Source organism: Cavia porcellus, unplaced genomic scaffold (genome assembly GCF_034190915.1).
Source record: "Cavia porcellus strain 051 isolate PalLab524CR breed Dunkin Hartley unplaced genomic scaffold, mCavPor4.1 scaffold_18, whole genome shotgun sequence".
Classification (NCBI taxonomy): domain Eukaryota; kingdom Metazoa; phylum Chordata; class Mammalia; order Rodentia; family Caviidae; genus Cavia; species Cavia porcellus.
Genome location: NW_026947501.1, coordinates 17,948,824 through 17,972,080, shown reverse-complemented (window position 1 = coordinate 17,972,080; position 23,257 = coordinate 17,948,824). Strand labels below are relative to the sequence as shown.

Here is a 23,257-nt window from a genome sequence, read left to right as displayed (position 1 = left end):
TTTTATAATGTTCTGTTTTTGGCTTGATTTTGCTATACTTGATTGAATGGACAACTATTGGGACGATAATGAGATATACTATGGTACCTATTACTGTTATCCCGGTATCCTGCTGTGAAGTTCTGTACCAATTTCACTACATTGTCTCAACTGGCTTTGTTTTGTCTTGTTCTGTTGTATTTTACTACCTTCAAAATAAAATTTAAAATAATAAAAGCAAAAGAAATCATATACAGATTAAAGAGATAACCCACAAAGTGGGAAAAATTTGTTGCCAGATGTTCCTGAGAGAAAGGGCTAACATCTATAATATATAAAGGACTCAAAATGTCATACACACACCCTGAATTTAAAGACCCAATTCAAAAACAGGCATCTGAGATGAATACACACTTCTCAGATGAAGAAATACAAATGGCAAATAAAAGGTTCAATATCATTAGCCATTCCAGAAATGCAAATTAAAACAACATTGATATTCCATCTCTCTCCAGAAAGAATGGCCCTTATAAAAAAAAAAAATCAACCAATAGTAAATGACAGAGGGATGGCATGGGAAAAAGAATCTTCTCCACTGTTGGTAGGAATGTAGACTGGTGCAACCACTGTAGAAATTAGTGTGAAAATTCCTCAAAAACACTAAAACTAGGGGTTCCACTTGACTCAGCTATTCCCCTTGTTGATATCTTATTTAAAAATTAAAAGCATCATACCACAGTGATATATGCACAACTATGTCAATAGTAGCACAGTTTGTAATAGCTAAATCTTGGAAAAAGCCCAAGTCCCACAAACCAATGAATGGATAAAGATGTGGGTTTTTTATACAATGGAATACTACTCTGTCATAAAGAAGAATAAGCTTGAGACATTTGTAGTTAAATGGATGCACCTCGAGATCGTATTCTTAAGTGAAATGGAGACACATGTAAAATACTGCATTGTTCCTGTGGTATGACAAAGTAAAGGTGTAAATAAGGACCAAAATTTATAATATATAAGGAAGTGAGAAGAAAATGTTTGAATGAGAAGGGAAATAAAGAAGGTGATCTTGAGAAAGGAAGGAAGAAACAAGAAAAAAAGAGAATATAAAAAGTAGAAACCACACTTTTGTGTTGTAAATAAGGAGAGGAAAAAAAGAGTTGCAGGGAGAGGAAGAAAAAGCAGGGAAAAAGAGCCAAGACATGTAATGTACAGATACAAATTATCTATAATGAATGTTATCAATATGTATACCTGAAGTGTACTAATAAGTTAATAACTCACTTTCTACCACTGTTAGAGGCAAATCTCAGTAAGAATGCCAATAATAAAGCAAACAGTTACTGCACCTTTGCAATGTGCCAGGCATTAGTTAAGTGCAGTAGATGCTGTGATGTGAGGAGTCCTTTTTTAAAGAATAACTATGATTCTGTATTTTTTTATTTAGAGAAAGATAAAACAGTATAGAAAATAGGCAGAAATAGTACATACTTTCAAAGAAAAGAAATAAACAGTAATAAATCACTAGTTGATGTATACATATTGCCCCCCCCCCACAAATAATTGTTCAAGATACAAAAGTGGAACATATAAATGGAAATTCAACTGGGAGACTACAAACAATTCTGTTCAGCTATCCAACAAAAACTAAGTAATGTGAGTATCAATCCTATACACTTAGACATGTACGCATTTATCCATTTATGTTGAGAGCTAAGAAAACTTATTAAAATCCTTCTGAACAAAGATTAATAATATTGCTGGATTTCACATCATAACACTCTGGAATCAGCACTGGGTACTGAAGTGCCCCTTACTTTCCTTCAAAGTATTTGTTCATTTCATCATGTGTCATAAGATCAGTTCTCATAAACTGTTAATAGGTTTTATGCAATCATGAGTCTTAACATGTATTTCTATCCTTTCTAAATTAGAGGGAGAAACAGAACAAAGCAGGAGAGAACTAAACATATTCCTATAGACACATAAAACTAAAAAGACATAAAACTGCTGTATAAGGAGTTCTACCATGGTCACTGTGCTGTTTCTTGTTATCATCAACTGAACTGGCTATATCATCAGATAAAGTATAATTGAACATATCAGTACATAACAGAATTAACAGAAATACAACTTTGTAGATAGCGTAGAACTACAAAAACAGGTAGTAATCAAATCAGAATGGATATCATGGTGAATCATTATCATTTTCAGTATAGTTGTCTACACTCAACTTGATACCAGCAACCTAACAGTTTTGATTAAAATCTGTCAATAATAAGCAGTATTCAAACAAGTCAGATTTAACTAAGATCAGTCTTGATACAATAGTGTAAGTCATACAGGGATCCTGATTGAGTTAATAGGAAATTAAAGATGACCACTGTGCTATGTCCTGATATTTTTGGGACAGCTGTCTGTGCCCTCAGATCCAGTGCTTGTATACAAACTAGGATGGAACAAGTTCCAACCTGGCAGAGTGGTGCGGGTAATAAGGGTTTTAATTCCTGATACCCAAGAGGAGGAGCTGCGCGGATCCGGAGTGCCTGCAGAAGCCCCTTCCTTTGTCTGGAGGAGGAGGGATCCCGGGTTCCTGAGGCACCTCGGCCTGTGCCCAACCGCGCCTAGCCATCAGTGTGCAGAGGAGGAGCTGCGCGGATCCGGAGCGCCTGCAGAAGCCCCTTCCTTTGTCTGGAGGAGGAGGGATCCCAGGTTCCTGAGGCACCTCGGCCTGTGTCCAGCCGCGCTTAGCCATCGGTGTGCAGAGGAGGAGCTGCGCGGATCCGGAGCGCCTGCAGAAGCCCCTTCCTTTGTCTGGAGGAGGAGGGATCCCGGGTTTCTGAGGCACCTCGGCCTGTGCCCAGACGCGCCTAGCCATCGGTGTGCAGAGGAGGAGCTGCGCGGATCCGGAGCGCCTGCAGAAGCCCCTTCCTTTGTCTGGAGGAGGAGGGATCCCGGGTTCCTGAGGCACCTCGGCCTGTGCCCAGCCGCGCCTAGCCATTGGTGTGCAGAGGAGGAGCTGCGCGGATCCGGAGCGCCTGCAGAAGCCCCTTCCTTTGTCTGGAGGAGGAGGGATCCCAGGTTCCTGAGGCACCTCGGCCTGTGCCCAGCCGCGCATAGCCATCTGCGTGCAGAGGAGGAGCTGGGTGGATCCGGAGTGCCCGCAGGAGGCCCTTCCTTTGTCTGGAGGACTGTGGATATCTCTGCAAGCAGGGAGGGATCACAGGCTCCTGAGGCACTGTGGTCTGTGGTGAGTACCCTAACCCGGCTGCGATCCAAGAGCTGTGGATCTACCAAGGGGCAGGTGGGCGCACAGTGTCCCTGAGGCCCAGCTTGTCTGGAACCGCGGAGTTCTGAACAAGCAGAGGAGGGCCATTGGTTCAGCAGGCCCAATGGCCTGGGGTAGAGTGGTGCCAGAGTCTCAGTAGCTGCAAACATAGAAGGGGATTTTCAACAGATCCTGAGGAGGCTTTCAAATAACACTTGAAACACAGAAATATAGGAAAATGACAAAACAAAAGACCAAATTACAACCTCAAACCTCCAGCCCATCTCAGGAAACCCTAGGAGAAATGTATTTAGAAGAAAATATATCCCATCCTCCTCATATATCAGACACAATAGCTACTGAAGTTGACAAGCAACTCCAGGAAGCTTTAAAGAAATTCAAACTCGAAATAATATCCCAGATAAAAGAAGAAATGATAAAAGAAATGAAAGAGATTCTAAATATATCTAAAGAAAACACAGATAAAAAATTGGAGGAACTAAACAAAAAGATAGAATCCCTAGATGAGCAATATAAGAAACAAACAGAATACATAATGCAGATGCACAGAGATATACAGGAAATAAAAAACTCCACTGAAAGTTGTAAAAACCGCCTTAATGAAAGTGAAGATAGAATTTCAGACCTTGAAGACAGGATTGCAGCTAGTGAACAGGAGAGGAAAGATCTTTTAAAAATAACAAGGAATCAGGAAACAACAATTCAACAACTGCAAGATGATGCAAAGAAGAATAACATAAGAATGATAGGGATTAATGAAAAAGAAGGAGACAACATAAAGGATATCAAGAGGATATTTAGAGACGCAATAGCTGAAAACTTCCCAAGCATGAGATCAGAAACTGACATCAGGATCAGTGAAGCATATAGAACTCCAAATAGTCATAACCAAAATAAAACTACACCCAGACATATAATAATCACCATCCCAGAAATCCAACACAAGAATTATTAAAAGCTGTCAGAGAGAAAAGACAGATCACTTATAAAGGAAAACCTATCAGAATCACAGCAGACCTCTCATCACAAACAATAAAGTCAAGAAGAGCATGGAGTGAAGTATTCCAGATCCTAAAGCAAAATGATTTCCAACCTAGACTGATATATCCTGCAAAACTATCATTTAAAATAGATGGTGAAATACGATACTTCCATGACAAAGAACAGCTGAAGAACTTCATGAACACCAAACCAACCCTGCAAAAAATATTGAAAGACAGTTTAGATACACAAAGGAAAAAACCACTAAGCAAAGCAAATAATTAAACAGAACAGAAAGATAAAGATGCAACAGCAGAGAGATAAGAATCCTACAATTAACCAACATTTAACAGTAATAACCATTAATGTAAATGGTCTCAATGCACCAATCAAAAGAAACAGACTAGCAGAATGGATCAAGAAACAAAATCCAACCATATGCTGTTTACAGGAAACCCATCTAACCCAGAAGGATACTCACAGACTGAAAGTCAAAGGATGGAAAACAATTCTTCATGCAGCAGGAATCCAAAAAAAGGCAGGAGTAGCCATTCTGTTTGCAGACAACGTGAACTTTAAACCAACAATGACCATAAAGGATAAAGAAGGTCACTACATACTCGTAAGGGGAAAACTCCAAGAGGAAGAGATAACTATCTTAAATATATACGCACCAAACTCCAGAGCGCCCAGTTATATAAAACAATTATTAACAGAAATGAAAACTCAAATTATCAGTAACACAATTGTAACAGGAGACCTTAAAACGCCATTGACACCAAGGGACAGATCGACCAGACAGAAAATGAGTAAAGAAATAACAGAACTGAATCATACCTGTGAACAAATGGGTTTGATAGACATATACAGAATGTTCCACCCAACAACATCAGAATACACATTCTTCTCAGCAGTACATGGATCATTTTCTAAAATAGACCATATATTAGCTCATAGAACATATTTAAACAAGTGCAAAAGAGCTGAAATCATCCCTTGCATGTTATCGGATCACAGCGCTCTGAAATTAGAAATTAACGATAAAAGATACTGCAAAAATCCCACAAACACATGGAAACTGAATAACACACTCTTGAGTAATCAGTGGGTCACAGAAGAAATTAAAGGAGAAATCAAACAATACCTAAAAGAAAATGAAAATGCAGATACAACTTACCGGAATCTGTGGGATGCAATGCAAGCCGTCCTGAGAGGAAAATTTATTGCACTGAGTTCCCACATCAGGAAAACAGAACGAATACAAATAAATAACTTGATGCTACACCTCAAACAGCTAGAATAAGAAGAGCAAGTCAAGCCCAAAGCCAAAAGAAGAGAGGAAATTATAAAAATCAGAGCAGAAATCAATGCAATAGAGACTAAGAAAACAATCCAAAGGATCAACAAATCAAAGAGTTGGTTCTTTGAAAGAATAAATAAAATCGATAAGCCCCTAGCCAACCTTATTAAAAAAAGGGAAGAAAAAGCTCAAATTCATGCAATAAGAAATGAAAAAGGAGAAGTCACTACAGACCCAATAGAAATACAGAAGATCATCAACACCTATTTCGAAAATCTCTACTCTCAAAAGTTTGATAACACAGAAGAAATAGACAGTTTCTTAGAAGCATATGAAGTGCCAAAGCTAGATCAATAGGATGTAAAATTGTTGAATAACCCAATCTCGGTTACTGAAATTGAAAATGTAATTAAGTCCTTACCCACCAAGAAGAGCCCAGGCCCAGATGGATTCACTGCAGAATTCTACAAGAAATACAAAGAAGACCTAATGCCGACACTCCTCAAACTATTCAATGAAATTGAAAGGGAAGCAATCCTTCCTAAGTCATTCCTGGAAGCAAATATCACTCTAGTACCAAAACCTGAGAAAGACCCAACTAAAAAAGAGAACTATAGACCGATCTCCCTAATGAACACAGATGCAAAAATCCTCAATAAAATATTGGCAAATAGGATCCAGCAAATCATCAAGAAGATTATACACCATGACCAAGTGGGATTCATCCCAGGAATGCAAGGATGGTTCAACATACGCAAATCAATAAATGTAATCCACCATATCAATAAAGCCAAAAATAAGAATCACATGATCATTTCTATAGATGCAGAAAAAGCCTTCGATAAGGTCCAACATTTATTCATGATAAAAACTCTACAGAAAATTGGAATAGATGGTCTTTACCTCAATATAATAAAGGCCATTTATGACAAACCAACAGCCAGCATCATACTAAATGGCCAAAAATTGAAAGCCTTTACTTTAAAATCAGGCACAAGACAAGGATGTCCTTTATCACCACTCCTATTTAATATAGTACTGGAAGTACTAGCCAGAGCAATTAGGCAAGAAAGAGAAATAAAAGGGGTAAAGATAGGAAAAGAAGAAGTTAAGTTGTCATTGTTTGCAGATGACATGATACTCTACATAGAAGACCCCCTAAGCTCCATTGAAAGACTCTTAGATACAATAAATAAATTCAGTAATGTGGCTGGATACAAAATCAATACTCAGAAATCAATAGCATTCCTATACACAAACAACAAAACCACAGAGAGGGAAATAAGGGAAACTGGACTATTCACATTAGCAAGCAAAAAAATGAAATATTTAGGAATTACTCTTACAAAAGAACTGAAAGACTTATACAGTGAAAACTATATTACACTGAAAAAGGAAATTGAAGATGATCTCAGAAAATGGAAAGACATCCCTTGCTCATGGATAGGAAGAACAAACATTGTGAAGATGGCCATTCTCCCAAAACTCTTATACAGATTCAATGCAATCCCAATAGAAATACCATCAACATACCTTATAGATCTAGAGAAATCACTCCTAAATTTCATCTGGAACCAGAAGAGACCTAGAATTGCAAAAGCAATTCTAAGCAGCAAAGACAAAGCAGGAGGCATCACAATCCCTGACTTGAAATTATACTACAAAGCAACAGTAGTAAAATCAACATGGTATTGGAATCAAAACAGAGCTGAAGATCAATGGAATAGATTAGAAGATACAACCACAACTACAAACACACTCAACCACCTTATCTTTGATAAAGGAGCCAAGCAGGTTCACTGGAAGAACGACAGTCTCTTTAATAAATGGTGCTGGAAAAACTGGCTCTCCATTTGCCGAAAACTAAAGCTAGACCCACGTCTATCACCATGTACTAAATTAAAATCTAAATGGGTCAAAGATCTGAATATTAAAACAGAAACGCTAAATCTATTGGAAGACAAATTGGGTAGAAACCTTGGAGACATAGGAGTAGGTAGAGAATTCATGAATAGGACTCAAACTGCACGGGAAATACTTCCCAGAATCAATAACTGGGACCACTTCTTATTAAAAAGTTTTTGCATGTCAAAAGAAATCTCCAGCATAGTGAAAAGAAAACCCACAAACTGGGAAAAGATTTTAGTGAACTCTCTCTCAGACAAGGGACTCTTGTCTAAAACATATAAAGAATTAAAAAAACTCAGACCTCCAAAATTCAAAGATCCAATCCAAAAATGGGCATCTGAGATGAATACGCAATTCTCAGATGAAGAAATACAAATGGCAAATAAATACATGAAAAAATGCTCATCATCATTGGTCATTAGAGAAATGCAAATTAAAACCACACTGAGATACCATCTCACTCCTGAAAGAATGGCCAGGATCAAGAAAACCAACAACAACAAATGCTGGAGAGGCTGTGGGGAAAAAGGAACTCTCCTGCACTGTTGGTGGGAGTGTAGACTGGTACAGCCTTTGTGGAGGTCTGTCTGGAGGTTTCTCAAAAAGTTGGGATTGGAAATCCCATTTATTCCAGCTATTCCACTTCTAGGCATATTCCCAGAAGAACTGAAAGCATCATACCACAGGGATATATGTGCACCTATGTTTATAGCAGCACAATTTGTAATCGCCAGATCTTGGAAACAACCCAAGTGTCCATCAACTGAGGAATGGATAAAAAAGTTGTGGTATTTCTATACAATTGAGTATTATTCAGCTATAAAGAAGGATCGCATTGAGATATTTATCGAATAAATGGGCGCAGCTTGAGACCATACTCATAAGTGAAATAAATCAATCTCGCATGTATGAATACCGAATAGTTTCCCTAATGTAAGTAATGATTCAAATATATAAAAATATGTGATAATCATGATTCCCCATTATGTGGCCTTGAAGCCTTATAAAATTTTCACTTATTAATTAGAAAGGCTTTATTCTGGGCTTTTTGATATGGAAATATTTGAAGCTATAGTATATGAAGTTTTATCCAAATATTTTAAGGAAAAAGACAGACACTATGGTAACCACTATTCTTTAAAAAAATTATTTAGCTATTTCTTATGTTTATTTTAATTAAGGGAAAAATTTAAAAAATTAGGATATATAGTAGTAACTCTTTTTGATCTCCTATTAACTTGTTTTGAAGTCCTGTAATACTCCCAAGATCTTGTTTTGACTGATTAGACTCTGTTCCATTCTGTGCGATAGTAGCAAGTCTGAAGGTATAGGCAACTAATTTGAAGGCAATAAGATTCACAAAGATGCCCATTCTGGTTTGACTATTGTCTCCTTTGGAAGTCCTGTAATGTTCACAATGCCTAAGTTTTATTGGTCTTGTTCTCCACTGTTTTGTCCAACTTTATAATATCTAATGAGATAGACAATTCCTTTTAAGGAAACAAGAGACAATGTTGATAACCATTGTTAATAACCTTGTACTCTGTTCTACATCATGTGCTATGTCTATCCTTGGTTTTGACTTACAAATTTGTTTTGCCATATTTGACTTTATTCTCTCCCCCCCCCCCAAAAAAGTAATAAGAACTAAGGAGTAATAAAATCCAAAATGTGTAAATTTTGTTGTAAAAAAGAGAGGGAGGGAAAAAAAAAGAGCTCTAACGGATATAACAGCAAGTGTGTTTAGGGATGTTAAATAGCTGACTATATTAATGTTTTTGGATCATTGAACACAGCTGTTTGCAGTCTCTCTGTTTGAATGTCTACTTTGTATTCTTTGATACTGTGATTTGAGCAACTATTTCCAAGATGATAATATGTAATCTATTAACAGGTGATTTCTTACTGTTATGTTTTTTTTTTTTTGTAGTTCTGTATTATGTGTAACCTTACACTGCTTTGTTTCGTTTTGTGTTTTTCTCTTTTTCCTCTTAAATAAAAAAAAAAAAGAAATGATCATGTGATTTTTTTGTCTTTGGCTTGTTGGGATGGTGTATTACGTTTGCTGATTTGCACATGTTGAACCGTCCCTGCATCCCTGGGATGAATCCCACTTGGTCATGGTGTATAATCTTGATGATTTGCTGCATCTGTTTGCTAGTATTGTACTGAAGATTTTTGCGTCTATGTTCATTAGAGAGATTAGTCTGTAGTTTTTTGGGGTTGTTTTGTTTTGTTGCTTGGGTCTTTCTCTGGTATTGAGGGTAATACTTGCCTCCAGTAATGAGTTACTGAATATTGTTTCCCTTTCAACTTCATTAAAAAGTTTGAGGAATGTTGGCATTGAATTTTCTCTAAATTTCTCGGTTCTCTAAATTTCCTGATTCAATGCAGGTCCTGAGCTTTTGTTGGTGGTAGTGTAAGTTTTTAGTTAGATTTTAAATTTCATAAACTGATATTGTATTATTTAAAACTTTTATATTTCTTGATTCAGCTTTGATAATTCATATCTTTTTAGGAATGTGTTCATTTGTTTTATGCTTTCATTCCTATGCAAGTAATGACTTTTGAAGTAGGCATTGATGAGGTGCTGAATTTCCACAGCATTTGTGGTGATTTTACCCTTTTCATTCCTTATTGTATGACTTTGCATTTTCTCTGCTTTTTTAAAAATAAGGTTGGCTAAGAATTTATCAATTTTATTTATTCATTCCAAGAACCAACTCTTTGATTAATTAATTCTTTATATTGTTTCTTTAGTCTCAGTTGCCTTAATTTCCACACTGATCTTGCTTATCTTCCTTGCATGAGTTTTGGGCTTGATTTGCTTCATTTTTCTAGAGGCTTGAAATTCAGCATTAGGTGGTTTATTTGTACTTGTTCTGTTTTCCTAATGTGAGAATTTACTGTGATAAATTTCCCTCTCAGAACTACTTTCATTGCATCCCATAGGTTCCAACATGTTGTATTTGCATTTTCATTTGATTGTAGATATTGTTTAATTTCTTCTTTAATTTTATCTGTGACTCATTGGCTGTTCAGGACAGTGCTATTTAATTTCCATGTATTTATGCAATTTTTGCAATTTCTTCTGTCATTAATTTTCAATTATATTACACTATGGTCAGATAATATGCATGGGATAATTTGAATTTACTTAAGTATGTTTTATGGGCTAGTATAAAATCTGTTTCAGAGAACATCCCATGTGCAGCTTAGAAGAATGTATATTCTGATTTTGTTGGGTGGAAGACTGTAAACATCTACTAAATCCATTTGTTCACAGGTCTGGTTCAGTTCTGTTATTTCTTTGCTTATTTTTTATGTAGTTGATATTGCCCTGTGTGATAATAGGGTATTGAGGTTACAATTATATCATAACATTTGATTTTTCATGTCTATTAGTATTTGTCCTATGTAATTGTGTGCTTCTGTATTTGGTGCATATATGTTTGATTGTTATGTCTTCTTCAGTTTTTCTCCTGACAAGTATGTAATGATATTCCTTATATATCATTACATATCACTCTTTTCATCATTCTTCAATTGAAGCTTATATTGTCTGAAAACAGAATAGCAACCCCTGCTTTTTTCTGGATTCCTGTTGCATTGTTTTCCATCTTTTGACTTTTAGTTTATGAATCTCTTTGTGAGTTAAATGTGTCTCATGTATACAGAATGTTTTTGGTAGGTTTTTAATACTTCAATTTCCTTCACTGATATTGGTTTATTTAGAATTCTTATATCTTCTTGATTCAGCCTCAGTAATTCATATGTATCTAGTAATCTGTCCATTTCTTCTGGATTTTCCACCTTATTAGAATACAATATGAGGAAGTGTTCCCAATGACTGAAATAGTCTCCATAAAACTATTTATCTTTTATTATCTTAGTTATAATCATTAAAGTAGTTATTTTTAGAAATAAAATGATGCACAATCAAATACATACAAATGAAATGATATATCTGGAATTTGACCCAAAATAGTCCAGTAAAGGAAAACTAGAAGGAATACAGATTAAATAAGAGTTACCAGGAAGCCAGGGTGACAGTGAACACTTGTAATCCCAGCACTTTGGGAGACTGAGGAAGAAAGATCACTAAATTTAAACCCAACTTAGGAAGTTTAACAGCTTAGCAAGATCTGAGCTCAAAATAAATAAAGGCAGAGGATGTAGCTCAGTGCAGAAGCCTTGGGTTTAATCCCTAATACCAAAAACCAACCAAACAAACAAAAAATCACCAGCAGTTTAAAATTAATGAAGCTGGGTGACAAATAATACAGCAGTTCATGTACAACATTTTCTCTATGGTACACATTTGAAATTCTTAAAAATTTAGAAATTTATAATAATATTAAATTAGCCAGTACATTTTAATTACATACAAATAATTTTATATGTAATGCATATAAAAATATTACTTCTGACAAGTGATCCTAAACCGAGGATATTCTACATATTATCTCTGACATCACACCCAAGTCCATTCTGAGAGGAGGTATAAATGCCCTGTTATACCATTTTCAAAAAGATTTGGTACAAGTCAGAGAAATCTTTACAATTATATGCATAGCCCACATGGATAATCATAGTAATTGATTAATTATAAGACTTGAGTTTGAATGATGGTTCCAAAACAGTGCTAGTGCATTATAATTTTAAACAAAGCAGTATATCTCATTAAGCCTCAATTTCTTTATCTTTAAAATAGAGATAATTCCATATATATCACAGAATGTTTATAAACCACTTTGCATATGAATGTGGTTAATTATACATAGCTATATTAATGACAGTAATTATCAACATCATTACTTAAATCAACTTCATGAAGATATCTAAGTTAGAATTTTTTAAAATCTTGATTTGTTTATAAGAAAATGCTCCAGGTTACACTGGAATATAGAAGCATAGCGACTTGCATTTAATTTGCTAAATCTCAAAGAAACTTTATCATAAATTTTATATATTTTAAATAGCTGGTTTTTATTTTAAAGAGATGAAAACAAAACAAAGCAGATCAGAACAAAAAAACGCAAGCAACACAGGATTTCAAAACAAGACAATAGAATCAACAGTGGATACCATAATGTCTCTTGTTTTCTTCAAAACAGTTGTCCATATCTTCACACATGGTGAATTCAAACAAAAATATTGTATAAAACTGATCAAAACAAAAGAATAAAAGTATTATAGGCCTTAAAAACCAGACTATAGGAAAGTCAACAATGGTTGCATGTCTCTTGTTCTCTTCAAAACAGCTGTCCATACTTTCACATATATTGAAATCAATAGAAATCAATAGAAAAGTGTATAACAAATCAAAACTAAGAATAAAAGCATTATTTGGCTTCAAAACAAGATGATAAAGTCAGCAATGGCTATCATAATGTCTCATTTTCTTGTAAGAAACTGTTGATACATCACATACACTAAAATTAATTTTTGTAAACTCTTTAGAAGATCTGGGCATGTATATGCCTATACATGTACTTCTATCTTTTCTGTATTAGAGGTAAAAACAAAACAAAACAAAGTACAAGAAAAACAAGAAACAAACAAACAAACAAACAAAAAAAGTAACAATGACGAAGAGTCCAAAACAATAACAATACAGGTTTTCAAAGCAATGTGGTAGGAACATAACTAAGGGTGTTGCTTTACCTAGTTATCTTCAAAAGAGTTACTCAGATTACCAGATATAAACATGCAAAATTGAACTAATCGTACAAATGTTAGCTGTTTTGTTCCAAGAACTCGTAGAATTAGTAGTACAATCATCTTAGTTATCTTAACTGTATTATACAAATTTATCTTTTTTCTTTTTCCCTTCTTTTTTTCTCCTTTCCATATCTGAAACTTTTTTCCCCTTTGAGCAATTTCTTGCCCTTTCACAATATTTTTTGAAATACAATATTTATTGTATTTACTCTTTCAGTTTCTTACACTAGGGAGACAATATGGTATTTGCATATGTGAATCTGATTTATTTCACTTAGAAGTATGGCCTCAAGTTGCATGTATTAACCTATAAAATCCTCAACATAATTTTTCTTTATAGCTGAGTAGTACTCCACTGTATAAATATACCATGTCTTTTTTATCCATTTGCCAGTTGGTGGCCATTTGGATTGTTTTTAAGATTTGGCTATTACAAATTGTGCTGCTATAAACATTGGGGTGCATATATCACTGTGTTATGATGCTTTCAGTTCTTCTGGGAAAATGCCCAGAACTGAAATAGCTGAATGAAATGGGACATCCAATCCCAGATTTTTGAGGAATGTCCAGAATGAACTTCACAGAAGTTGCACAAATCTACACTCCCACCAACAGTGCAGAAGTGTTACTTTTTTCTCACAGCCTCTCCAGCATTAGTTATTGATCTTGGCCATTCTTTCTGGAGTGAGATGGAATCTCAGTGTTGTTTTGTTTTTCTCTAAAGACCAATGATGTTAAACATTTTTTTCATGTATTTGTTTGCCATTTGTATTTCTTCATCTGAGAAATGTGTATTCATCTCAGATGTCCATTTTTTGATTTAGTCTTTGAATTTTAGGGGTCTGATTTTTAAAAATTCTTTATATGTTCCATACTGAAGTCCTTTGTGTGAGGGACAGTTGACTAAGATTTTTTTTCCAATTTGTGGGTTTTCTATTCACTCTGTTGGAGATTTCTTTTGACATGCAAAAACTTTTTAATAAGATCCCAGTTGTTGATTCTGGGAAGTATTTCATAAATTCTCTATCTATCCCTATGTCTTCAAGATTTTTACCTACTTTGTCTTCAGCAGATTTAGTGTTTCTGTTTTAATATTTAGAACTTTGATCCATGTTACCTTTAGTTTAATACATGGTGATAGGTATGGTCTAGTTCTAGTTTTTGGCACACGGGCAGCCAGTTTTTCCAGCACCAGTTAATAAAGAGGCTATTTTTCTTCCAGTAAATGTGTTTTGCTTCTTTGTCAAAAATAAGGTGGCTGAATGTGTTTGTAGTTGTGGTCATACCTTCTAATCTATTCCACTGATCTTCAAGTCTGTTTTTATTCCAGTACCATGCTGAGTTTATTACAGTAGCTTTGTAGTATAACTTAAAGTCTAGGATTATGATACCTTCTGCCTTGCCTTTGTTGCCCAAAATTACCTTTGTTATTTTAGGTCTTTTCTGGTTCTACATGAATTTTAGGCATGACTTCTCCAAATTAGTGAGATATGCTAATGGAATTTTGATTAGAATTGCATTAAATCTGTATAACAGTTTTGGGAGAGTGGCCATTTTCATAATGTTTGTTCTTCCTATCCATGAACAAGGAATGTCTTTCCGTTTTCTGATATATTTCTTTTTCAGAGTATCGTAATTTTTTTTCAATAAAGGGGTGTTTTATTTCCTTTGTTAGATTGATTCCTCAATATTTCAATTTTTTGGATGCTATTGTGAAGGGTATGGTTTCTCTTATTTTTCTCTTCAGTGAGTTTATTGTTTGTGTAGGGGAATGCTATTGCTTTCTGAGTGTTGTATTTGTATCCAGCTACATTACTGAATTTAGTTATTATGCCAATGGAGTTTTGGGGGCCTTCTGCGTAAAGTATCATGTCATCAGCAAATAATAATACAATTTCTTCCTATCCTATCCTAATTCATTCTCTCTCTCTCTCTCTCTCTCTCTCTCTCTCTCTCTCTCTCTCTCATTGCTCTGGCTCATGTTTTCAGTACTGTGTTGAATAGGAATGATGATAATGGACATCCTCGTCTTGTTCCTGATTCCAGACTGAAAGCTTTCAGTTTTTAACCATTTAATATGATGCTGGCTGTTGGTCTGTCATAGATGGCTTTTATTGCCAGATTGCGGCAGAGACCATCTATTCTGACTTTCCATAGGGTTCTTATCATGAATGAGTGTTGGACTTCATCAAAAACTTTTTTTGCATCTATTGAAATGATGATGTGATTTTTATCTATGCTCTATTGATATAATGTGTTACATTTATTGATTTGTGTATACTGAATCATCCCTGCATTCCTGGGATGAATCCCACTTGGTTGGGGTGTATAATCTTCTTGATGAGTTGCTGCATTCTGTTTGCCAGTATTTTATGGAGGATTTTTGCATCAATGTTCATGAGGGAGATTGACCTGTAGCTCTCTTTTTGTGGGATCTTTTTCTGGTTTTGGTATTAGGGTAATACTTGCTTCCAGGAATGAGTTAGGGAAACTGCTTTCCTTTCAACTTCATTGAAGAGTGTTGGAATTAAGTCTTCCTTGAATTTCTTCTAGAGTTCAGCAGTGAATCCATCAAGGACCGGGGCTTTTCTTTGTTAGTAAGGTTCTAATTACACTTTCAGTTTCATTAATTGAAATTGGATTATTAAGCAGTTTTATATTTTCTTGATCCAGCTTTAGAAAGTCATATGTTTCTGGGAACCTATCCATTTCTTCTGTTATCAAACCTATGACAGTAAGGATTTTCTAAGGAAGTGTTGATGATCTTCTGTATTTCCACAGGGTTTATAGTGATTTTGTTCTTTTCATTCCTGATTGCATGAATTTGAGTTTTTTCTTTTCTTTTTTAATAAGGTTGGCTAGAGGCTTACTGATTTTATGTATTCTTTAAACTCTTTGATTCATTAATTCTTTGTATTGTTTTCTTAAGTCTCTATTACATTAATTTCTGCTCTGATTTTTATAATTTCCTAACTTCTTTTGGTTTTGGCCTTGACTTACTCTTCTTTTTCTACATGTTTGAGGTGTAGCATCAGGTTGTTTATTTGCATTCATTCTGTTTTTCTGATGTGGGAATTCACCACAATGAATTTTTCTCTGAGGACTGCTTTCATTGCATTCTATAGGCTCCGGTAAATTATGTTCGTGTGTTTGTTTGCTTGTAGGTATAGTTTATTCCTTTTTTAAATCCCTCTGTGACCCATTGATTTTCCAAGAGTGTATTATTTAATTTCCATGTGTTTATGGAGTTTTTGTAGTTTCTTTTGTCATTAATTTCTAGTTTCATGGCACTATGATCAGATAATATGCATGGGTTAATTTTGATTGTTTTGCATTTACTAAGCATGTTCTGTGGGCTAGTATATGGTCTATTTTAGAGAATGTCCCATGTAAAGCTGAAAAGAATGTATATTCTGATATTGGGTGGAACATGCCTACTAAGTCCGTTTGTTCGCAAGTTTGATTCAGTTCTGGTTTTTTTTTTTTTTTTTTTTTTTTTTTTTGGAGTTCTCTTATTTCTTTGCTGATTTTCTGTATAGTTGATCTGTCTCTTTGTGTCAATTGGGTATTAATATTTTCCATTATAATTGTGTTACTGCTTATTTGATTTTTCTCTATTAATATTTGTTTTATATAGCTGAGTGGTACATGTATATTTATATTTAGTGCATATATATTTAGAATTGTTATCTGTTCCTCTTGAAGTTTTCCCCTAACAAGTATATAGTGACCGTCTTTATCTCTTCTGATCATTCTTGATTTGAAGTTCATGCTATCTGCAAACAGAATAGCTACCCCTGCTTTTGGGGGTTCTTATTGCATGAAGTATTATTTTCCATCCTTTGACTTTCAGTTGATGAGTTTCCTTTTGGGTTAGATGGGTTTCTTGTATACAGCATATGGTTGGATGTTGTTTCTTAATCCATTCTGCCAGTCTGTTTCTTTTATTTGGTGAATTGAGGCCATTTACATTAATGATTACTATATATATATATATATATATGCTCATTTTGTCATGTTATCTTTCTGCTGTTGGTTCTTTACCCTTCCCCTTTGTTTAATTGTTTGCCTTGCTTAGTGGTTTTTTTTTTTTTTTCTGTTGGTGTTCTGGGTTTTGTTTTTGTTTTTGTTTTTAAAGATAGTAAAATACAACAAGACAGTACAAAGCCCATCAAGACAATGCAGTGAAACTGGTACAGAACATCAGAGCAGGATACTGGGATAACAATAATAGGTACTGTCATGGTTTATGTTAGTGGTCCCCAAGCCTCATGAATTATTGACTTGGCCAAAGCTCCCCAGCTGTTTGGGGATGCTGGGCAGGGTCCTACAAGGTTCTGAGTGGGGTTGCCAAGGTTGTATGGCTCGGTAGAGTTTGCTGTGCGGTCCTTTAACTCATGCCACTCAGCATAGGCAGTTTCCCTGCTACTCAGGGTTGCTGGGCCAGGCCCAACCAAGACCTGAGAAACCGACCAAAGCTCCCTGGCTGTTTGGGGATGCTGGGAGGGCACCTACCAGTTTCTCAGTGAGGTGCTGAGATTTCATGGCTAGGTGGAGTTCACCTTTAGTTCACTCTTATCAGCATAGGAAGCTCCCAACAATTGGGGGGGGGCCCTGGGCGGGGCCCAACTAAATAGCTGTTTTAAAGAATACTTGTTAAAGAAGAAACAGAATCCTGTTAAAACTTTATAGACACATCTACTTGTATAGACAAATGTGTATGAGATACAATTTAAAAAATAAAACTCCTTTTGATCTGTGTGTGTCACATATAATGTCTCAGCAATGGGAAAGCTAACCCCTACAATATGTGTACACAGTAATGCAAGAAGCCAGAGAGACCTGAGAGCTGGGCTTATTCCTTAGCAACAACACTCTTGCAAGAACAACTCACTCCAGTCTTAATCCCTTTTTTGTCCCCCCCCCCCGCTTTTGTTAGTTCACATTTGTAGTGCATGCTTATATTTCTCTTGTAGAGTAAGTATAGATACCTAATACAGCTTATTTATTTTTCTACTTTCTTTCCTCCCAATACTTCCTTCCCACCTCTAAATTCCCTTTCCCCATTTACAATCTTATTCATCATTCACAGAGGTTATTTTTTGTACCTTGTATATCTTAATTCTATTTATTTTGCTTTCCATCCCCCGCCTTGGTCTCTGGACCTCTTCCTATTTGCAAGAGCTCTGCCACTTTTTAATACTGCCATATTGAGGACCAACCTTCCAAAATATAAGCCTTTGGTGTATAAATTGCATTCAAGCTATAGTAACACCTTTTTTTTACTGTATTTCTCCTTGTCGCTTCATTGTATATATTTGATCAAAAATAAAATGGCAAGTTATTTTTATTATTTTTAACATTTACAAGGGCTTAATACATGGCTGTCAACATCCTGAGCACTCTAAATTTTTTAATTCAATTAACTGTTACAACTACTCTATGAGATGGATACTATTGTTAGCCCCATATAAACAATGAGATAGAGATATAAAGGTTAAGTAATGTACCCAATGGTGACACAGCCTGAAAGGTAGGAAGCTGGAATGTGAATCCAAACAATCTGGTTCTAACTCAGGGCTTCTCAATGTCCACAATTTGACATTTTAAGCCCAAAACCACTTATTGTTAGAATCATCCTGTGCATTATAAAATGTTTAACAGTAATTTCTTCATCTATAGGATTCCAATGACTCTTGCACCCAAGTTAAGATGATCAGTAACTCATTAGATATTGCCAAATGTCTTCTTCATGTGGAAGAATGATAAAACCCTGAATCAAGACCGGCAGCTTCCTGATGCTGTTGGTTTGAAGCAGGAGTCTACAGAGATTTATTTCTATGGTCTGTTGGCCATTTCAGAACTTGGGCAGTGAAATGGTCAGTTGATTAGAAAGAAACAGTTTGTAGCAACCCCTCCCACCCTGGTGAGTGGCTGTGAGCGTAGTAGGCTGTGGCGGCCCAGGACAGGAGCCACCTGCGTTTACTGGGACCTGCACCATGTTGAGACCTGGAGAGCCAGGAAACCAAGCAACCCCTCACCCCCTGCCTGTTTTGTTTTGTTGAACTTCAATATACATGTAAGTGTGGACAGCTATTTTGAAGAGAACAAGAGACTCTATGACAGCCATTAGTGACTTCCTTATTTTCTGGTTTTGAAGACCTAAAATGCCTTCCTTATTCTGTTTGGATCAGTTTTATACTATGTTGTTTTGTATGAATTCACTGTATGCGAAGACATGGTCAACTATTTGGAAGAAAACAAGAGACAATATGATAGATAGTGAAGATCTCAGGTCATCCAGCTTTGAAATTTATATCTCTTACATTACTTTCTTGCGTCCTATTTTGTTGTTTTGTTGTGTTTAATTTTACCCCCTTTAAAAAAAAAGAAAAAGAAAGCATTCAGTTCACATAGGAAAAAATAATGATAAAATCACTCACTGAGGGACAATGCATCTAGAAAATTGCCAACATATAAATATGGAAATCCAGAAAAGAATATAAAATTCATCTCTAGTTTCCCCTCCCCATCCAGAAAATAATCATTAAAAATGCCAGTACCTTTAAAGTTTTCTGGGTACTCCTCCCCAACTACATTCTTCTCTCTCTACTTTCATCATACTAAATTTTGTGTTAATAATTCTTTTATTGTCTTTGTGGTTTTCCCATATAAGGCTACATGCATACGTATGTTTAGCTTCACGTTTTTCTAAAGTATGAAAGGAAACTATCTCTTTTTACTTGCTTTTTTCACTCAATATTATGCTTTTAAATACATCTGTGTTCGTGTGTATAGGGTATAGGGTGTTTAGGGTATTCATTTTCACTGCTTATAGTATTCCAATTAATAAACATGGCAATTTATTCATTTAGTATACTCAATTTATTCATTTCTTTACTGTTAAGGAACATTTTAGCTGATTTTAGCTTTTTCTACAATATTATAAAGAGTGCTGCTATGAATGTTCTACATATTCTTATGACATACACTCAGTGGTAGAATTTTGGTCACAGGCAATGCACGTTTTTCATTTTAATGAATTTCCAAATTAATTTTACCGATACATTCTCACCAAATAAGTATTAGCCTTTCCATTGTTCTGCACCTTGCTAATAAATCCTAATAAGCACATTTATCATTCAAATTTTTGTAAAAAATTCCTGTCATTTCTAGTATCTATGAAATGATTTATCATTAATGTTTTAATTTGCATTTTTCTGAGTAATATTAAAGCTAAGCCTGTGTGTGTATGTGTGTGTGTCTTTTCGAGATAGGGTTTTGCTGTGCAGTGCAGACTGGCCTTGAACTGACTTTGTAGCCTAAATTGGCCTTGACTCACATCAATCCTCCTTCCTTAGCCTACAAACTGCTGGCATTACAGGTATGTACCACCATGCCCAGCCTGAGCCTCTTTTCTTATGTTTCTGATTATTTGTGGTTTTTTTCCTTGAAATGCCAGTTCCTGTTATTTTTCTACTGAGTTCTTTGTCCTTTTTACTTACTAGCAGGTTTTTTTAATACATTCTGGAAACTAATCCTTTATCAATACTAATACATAACTTTTTTTTTTTTTTGGTACTGCGCATCAAAATCATGAACTTGTGCTTACAGGCACTTATACCACTGAGCTAAATCCCTGGTCTTCTTTTTTTTCTTTAAAGAAAATAAAACTAAACAAAATGAAGCAGGATAAAGCTAATCAAAACAAAACAGTGAGGGCAATACAAGACTTCTAAACAAGATCATATAGGAGATCAACAATGGCTACCATAATGCCTCTTGTTATCTTCAGAATAGCTTTCTAGACCATCATACATAATAAAAATTAATAAGCCAGAATAGAATAAAACAATCAAAACAAAACAATGAAAGTGATATAGGACTTCAAAACAAGACAATAGGAAATCAACAATGGCTACCACCTTCCCTTTTTATACATTTCCTCCCCTTTCACTTTCACAATATCTATTGTATATTTTGGATCCCAATTCCTTTAGTTTTTTATACTAGGGAGACAATATGATTTGACATGACCATGAGTATGACCTCAAATTGCATCCATTTACCTACAAAAGCCTTGAGATTATGCTTCTTAATAGCAGAATAGTTACCATTATATAAAAATACTATCTCTTTCTTATCAGTTCTGCAGTTGATGGGTAAGCTACCCCTGCTTTTTTCAGGGTCATCATCTCATGGCACATTGCCTTCTCTGTCTTGCAGACCAAGAATTTCCTTTTGAGTCAAATGTATTTCTTGTGTACAGCTTATTGATGGATTCTGTCTCCTGACCCATTCTGTCCATGTTTCTTTTTATCAGTGAATTGAGGCCATCTAGATTAACAATTATGACCAACATGCACTGGCTCATCTCTTCCATACTATCCTCCTACTGTTGGCCCCACATCTTTTCCTTTCTGTTCAACTGCCTATCCTGCTTGGTAATACACTTCTGCTGCTGCTCAAAGGACCGTGGCCATTTTTCTCTCTCTAGAATGTCCTCCAGTACTCTTTGTAGGGCTTGTTTGGTTGTCATAAATTCCTTCAAATGTTCTTTATGATGGAAGTATATTACTTCTTCATTAATTCTGAAAGGCATTTTTGCAGAGTGTATAAATCTGGGTTAAAGTTGTTTTCTTTCAGGACTTCAAATACTTCAAGATCTTCTTGACTTGATGGCTTCTGTCGAGAAGTCTGTCGTGATTCTGATGGGTTTTCCTTTATAAGTGATGTTTCTTTTTACTAACAGCCTTTAATGAAAGCTGTCCTTATGCTGAATTGCTGGGATCTTGATTATTATATGTCTGGATGTAGATTTATTTTGGCTATGGCTAGTTGGAGTTCCATATACCTTCTCACATTTTTTTTTCATTTAAAGAAAGACTAAACAAAACAGAAAATAGGTAGAAATAATACATACGTTCAGAGAAAAAAATAAACAGTAAGAAAACTAGTTGATGTTTACATATTGTCATTTTACAAATAGTTGTTCAAGGTACAAAAATGGAACATGTAAAGTGGGAATTCAAACAGCAAGACTGCAAACAGTTCTGTTTAACTGTCCAACAAAAACTTAGTAACATGGTTGTCAATCCTATAAACTTAAACATACAAGCAGTTATCCATATCTTCATTTATGGTTAGATTAAACAAACTAAAGCAGGTTAAAATCATTCTGAACAAAGAATAGTAGTATTGCTGGATTTCACATTATGACACTCTGTGATCAGCACTGGGTACTGTAGTGTCTTTTTTAAAATTTAATTTTAAAAAGACTAAACAAAACAGAAAATGGGTAGAAATAATACATAACTTAAAAGAAAAAAATAAACAGTAAGAAATCACTAGTTGATGATTACAGGTTGTCTTCTTACAAATAGTTATTCAAGATACTAAAGTGGAACATCTAAAGTGGGGATTCAAACAGTGAGGTTGCAACCAGTTCTGTTCAACTATCCAACAAAAACTTAAAAATATGATTATCAATCCTATATACTTAAACACACATGCAGTTATCCATATCTTCAATTATGTTGAGATTCAATAAACCCAAGCAGGCTAATATCACTCTGAACAAAGAATAATACTATTGCTGGGTTTCACATTATGACACTCCAGGATTAGCACTGAGTATTTTAGTGTCTCTTTTTCTAAAAAGTATTTGTTCATTTCATCACATTTCATTGCTTGTCTTTTCCCTATTTTTATAGTTGATAGAGAAATTTACCACATTAAAAATAAGAATGTATGACCCTTTCCCTTTCTTAGGGTATTCTTCCTTATCCTAATGTCATAAACATTTTCTCCTACTATTAAAGTTTTTTATTTTCTGTGTCTATGTCTTTAATCTATTTATGTTCATTTTCTGTGATGTTAAACCTAGAATTAAAGTTGTTATTCTAAACATATAAATAACATACTACCATATCATAAGTTTAATTCTAATTTGAATAACTAAAGCCTACAAACAACCAAAAAGATTAAGCATAGCATCATGACCCAATTTATTTTGTTGATTGTATAATTAATCAGGCTTCATAAATATTATTTAAAGCATCTGCAATGAACTG

At 35.0% G+C, this 23,257-nt stretch overlaps 1 non-coding gene across 1 annotated transcript; it reads left to right on the top strand.

Annotated features, from left to right (window-relative positions):
• Window positions 1-18,951: 18,951 nt before the first annotated feature.
• LOC134471550 (small nucleolar RNA SNORA2/SNORA34 family) lies at window positions 18,952-19,088 on the top strand. The gene has a single exon (XR_010040986.1). It is a non-coding gene; the product is annotated as a small nucleolar RNA SNORA2/SNORA34 family (small nucleolar RNA).
• The last annotated feature ends 4,169 nt before the right edge of the window (window positions 19,089-23,257 follow it).